We start from the raw sequence: 5,108 nt of genomic DNA, 5'->3' as shown, positions 1-5,108 counted from the left end.
AGGAGGAATTCCAAAGGTTGCTTTTCATTACAGGCATTTTTTTTTCCCCTTCTCGGGCTATCGGATTTCACAGCTTTCAAAAAAAAAAAAAGCAAAAGAAGAAAAAAAAAAACCCCCAAACATAATAAAAAAAAAAAAAAAAAACCCAAAAAAACAACAAAAAAAAAAAAAAAAAAACCCCGCTGCAGCTCTGGTCGTCAGGTATTCATTTACCCCCGCATGCACGTCATCAGGAGGGAACCCGGTGCGGACTGGGACGGAGCCTGTCACTGCTGCTCCCGGTTCGAACCTCGCACTGGGGAGGGAAGGAGCGTGTGGGAGAGACTGTGGCGCGACACGGAGATGCGCGCACACACGCACGCATACGCACACGCACACGCCACACGCCACACGCACGGTCCTCCCGCAGCCCGTTGGAGGAAGAGCTTAAACGAGCGGCGGGATGTCCCCCCCCCCCCCCTTTCACTTTTAAAACAGCTTTACTCTCACTGGTGCGAGCCTCTCTCCCCGTTAAAGCCCCGGAAGTTTGATTCACATGAAGTTGCCGGCGCGGGAAAGTTATTTAGGTTTTACAGAAATCAAACAATTCATGGACACACCTTAAGCGGTTTTTTTATTTTTAATTGTATTTTGCTCCACAGCAATTTTGTAAATCAATGTATATGTATTTTTTTAATTGCAAATAATAATAACCCTAACCCTATTAATAATAATAATAATAATAATAATAATAATAATAAATAATGAAGAATAATAATAATGTCTGATGACTCGCGCGCCTCACACTGCGACGCAGCTGCGTGACGCGCGAGCACGCGTCCACGCGCGCACGGTTCCGGTGCGGAGTGGGAGCTCCGCGTGCTCCTCACCCCCCCCCCCCCCCCCCCCCCCCCCACCTCCACCCCCCCACCCGCGGACCCACTCACCTGTGCGCGCGGCGGGACGGACGGCGTCGACGGTCACGGCGAACGCATCGATCCGGTAAAGCGCGCGCGCGCGCGCGGGCGGGCGGGCGTGCGGGGCGTCGGACGCTGCGTCGCGCTACACGCGGCCGCTCGCGGTCGGAATCCATCGCGCGTCGGCGCGCGGAGCAGCGAGCCGAGCCTCTGCCATGTTGGAATCCGGAGCCCGGACCGCCGCTCCGCCGACTGGAGGCAGCGTGCGCACTGCGCCGCCCTGCGCATGCGCCGCGCACCCCCACACACCCCCCCACCCCACCCCCACACACACCCCCCTCCGCTGCAAGGGGAGCCAAAATTCAAAGCCATTTAACTTTTGGGAAGCTCTCAATGAAATCGGCGGCGGGGGGCAAAGATTGGGTCCGCGGTCACCTGTTTGGGCCGCACACCCAAACAATAACAAGGGTTATTGAGGGTTTGGGGGGGGGGCGAAATAATGGAGTTATTATCTGTATGTGTGCAATCAGCACCGGTGACGGATGCAGTCGAAATGAATCGCGGTTGGGTTGAGGTCCCGACGATTAGAGCCGGGGCCGCAGAGAGATACGGCGTGGTCCGATTTGGCTCGCAGTGTGATCAAATCTGGTCGGCGGGACGATTTGGGGGAAAGAAAAAAAAAAAATGTAACGTTAATGAATATATTCTGATTCACTTATTATCTGTTTGTGCGCCATCAGTGCACTGCAGATAACGCCCGAATAAATGACAGTTTGGAGGGGGACCTGAGCGAAACTGCGACTGATTCAGCCGTTCAGACTCCAAACCCAGGCCTCCGTGACACTGAATCGGTCTTGTTCATAAAATGAAATGAAATTCGCGAAAATGCAACGCTTCGTACTTTAAGCCGAGACATTGACAAAAAAAAACAAAAAACAACGGCGTTTGGGCGACCGGCGGCCGGCGACCCCAGAAACAACCGACGCCCCCCGCCGCGTAAATCGACGGAGGGGGGACATCAGTTGCCGCGCGGTACACGGGGGTTTGAAGCTCTGACGTGATTCCACCCCCGCTGGTCATAAATTAGTTTGGACGAACACGTGGACACATATGATGGGGACTGCGTGCGAGGTGTTCAGCCACGCCGCTGTGCGCTCTGCCTCCTAGGAATAGCCTGGACGAGGTCTTTGGGGAGCTCTCGGCGGCGGCGAATATAACAAGGCTTCCAGGGCTCCCGCCGCGAGCCTCATCTCCCGTACGTCCTTGTGTGTCCGCGCGTAATATATTGTCCGTGCAGCGCGTGACTGGCGGAGCTAGAAATGTGCCGACGTCGCCTCGGTCACGGTTTTTCTTGCGCGGCGCAGCTTTTAAACACCGACCCGGGCGCGTGTATGTCGGGGTGGGGGTTTCGGCGGAGAAGGGGCGGGCGGCGCTCATCAGGCCACGCTGCGATAACAGCCTGTTAACGCGCAGCAGCGTGGGTCCGAGGAGCCTATATAGGCACCAGCCGGCCAAGGGGTTCTGTGTACTTTTGGAGGTCACGGGGAAAAAAACAACTGCAGTGCATTTCCAGGTGTAGCCGCGTCCGTTGTCTCCCCCCCTCGCACGGGGCATGTTCTGTCTCCCTGCCTTTGTCCTTGTGTCAGCGGGCAGGACATTCTAAATTATTTTGCTCAGCTGCCTCCCTGAACTCTGGCTATGACACGTCAATGCACACATCATCCACACAGCCGCGCGCGCGCACACACACACACACGCACACACACACACACACACACACACACATACACACACGCATACACACACATACACAGACACACACACACACACACACACACACACACACACACACACACACACAGGGAACACGGGTCATGTCCATCATGCACCTCAAAGTTTGATATATATATATATATATACTATACACACACACACACTGTATACACACACACACACACACACGCCAGAGAGGCTCTTTCTACATTTCATACCATATATAAAGAATGTTGTGGTCAAGCATTTGCACAGATGGAACACAACAGGACAAAATGTGAGTGATATTGAAAGTGTGCTTTTTTTTTTTTTTTTTTCCGACACGACATAACACAATAAACAGCGCTCCGCCAAACTGAAGGAAATCAAAAAGAGAGTTAACCGGTGAACGACGCGATGCCTGCCAAACCTGCCCTCACCTTAACACCATTTTGGGGCAGAAATCCCCCAACGCGGAGGACTGGATGCCTGGTTCTCACCGCGGAGCAGGGTGCTTAATATTGACATTATTCATTCAAATGATGTGTGGGAATCCCACACGGCGCTCCCGTCGAAACGATCAGATTTTTATGCATTTGTTTAAAACCCATGGCCGTTACGAGCCATAACAATGGAGTTCACCGTCGTCCAGGCTTATTCGTTGTGCCCAGATGGGAGCCGTGTGTCCTGGAAACCGTCATGGAGTATTTTTATTATAATTATTATTATTATTATTATTTATTTATTTATTTTATTTTTTACCAATGCGAGGTTATAGTCGCGAAGCGAAAATGAGAGTTAAACGTCGAGTGAAAGCTGCTGGGTTTTTTTGTTTTGTTTTTTTGTTTCTTTTTCAAAACCCACAATCTACTCCACCCTCCCCCACCACGCACACACACACACACACACACACACTCACACACACATTTTTTTTTTTTTTACATTTCCCCAGGAACAAGGTTAGGGGTTTGCAGACTCACGTGACTGGATGATTTTTAACCTTCTGCCTACAGACTCTTATGTCATCTGCGATCACTTCAACAGTGTTGTCGGGGTTTTTGGTATTTCTAGCCATGAATCACCGGCTCAGGAGAAAACAGGCTGCAAAAGAGCCTTTTTTCCTCACAGGAGCAAACTGATGTTATCTCGGAACGTTTCGTCCAAATAACGGCTCTTTTATTTGTTCTTTTTATTCTCCTTTGTGGGATTATCGACTCGTCTTGTTGGGTGATTTGCCGTTTAACATCGTGGAGAAAAAAGAAGAAAAAATAAAATAAAATCGCGGGGCGGGAGGCCCCGGCACGAAAATACAAAAGATTCCACTGGCGCCGGGAAGAAATCCTTTCCCATCTTTAAACCGTGTTTTGTGTTTGATATCATTACGCGACGTTTTTTGACACAATCAGGCTTTGAACAGGATCATTTAAACCTCGTGCGTGTTGTGCGGAAAATAAAACAAAATACCGCACACTGGGCCGCGGCGGTGGGGTAGCCTGCATGACGGGCTTAAGATTCCCCAAAAAGGTGATAATCTGGAAAAATATATATATTGTTTATATATTCCAAAGTCTTGCTCGTTGGGATGGACAGAGAACACACAGGGTTCTTACGGAGTTCGGGTGGATGTTCAGAATAGTACAGTGTATCAGCTGTATGTCTTGATGGATACAGTGCTAAGTAACTATGCATAAATAACACACAGTTAAGACCGCGTATGAAGAATATTGGTTCGATACCGTAACAGTTGCTTATGAATATGGAACAACAGGCGGCAATTATTGGGCGCTGTCCAGGGGTTACGCCTCCCAAAGAGGTGATTATCTGGGGCGGGGGGGGAATCACAACACTTGGTCTTTGTGATGGCGCGAGAACACACAGGGTTCTTAGAGAGAGAGAGAGAGAGCGCGAGAGAGAGGGAGAGCGAGGGAGAGCGAGGGAGGGAGAAGGGAAAAAAAAATGGACGAAGAAGCAGAAAAAAAAAATAAAAAAAATGAAACGGCCTTTTGGTTCGAGCCGCGTTATTTGAAGACGTCGCAGCCGCCGTAAAAGTGCCTTTATGGAGCGGGCGCCGAGCTCCTAATAGGGACAAGCTTGAAGTGAATGGAGCGCCGCGGCGAGGATAAGCCGCTAAATCTCGCCCCATGAAAGCCGGCGCGATGTGATTTACAGTGAACCGCGGCGGGCTGACAACGGCGGCGGCCGCGGGGGGGGTGGGGGGGGGGGGAGGGTTGGAGGGGGAGGGCGCCGGCGGGCGCCGCTTTCTCAGCCGGCGCGACGCAATCGCCGCGCGCCCGCCACTCAAGGGCCCCCCCGCCGCCGCTTTGATAAACAACCGGGGGGAGTCCCGGCGACGACGGGGCTCCTCGCGTCCGCGGGTTGTTCGGCCGCGATTCCGCGTTTGTCGTCGCCTCTAATGTGTGTAGAAGTGGCTTTAGCGGTAATCTGTCAGTGATTGATTGG

Source organism: Zeus faber (assembly GCF_960531495.2).
Source record: "Zeus faber genome assembly, chromosome: 18".
Lineage (NCBI taxonomy): Eukaryota > Metazoa > Chordata > Actinopteri > Zeiformes > Zeidae > Zeus > Zeus faber.
This window is presented reverse-complemented; position numbering follows the sequence as displayed.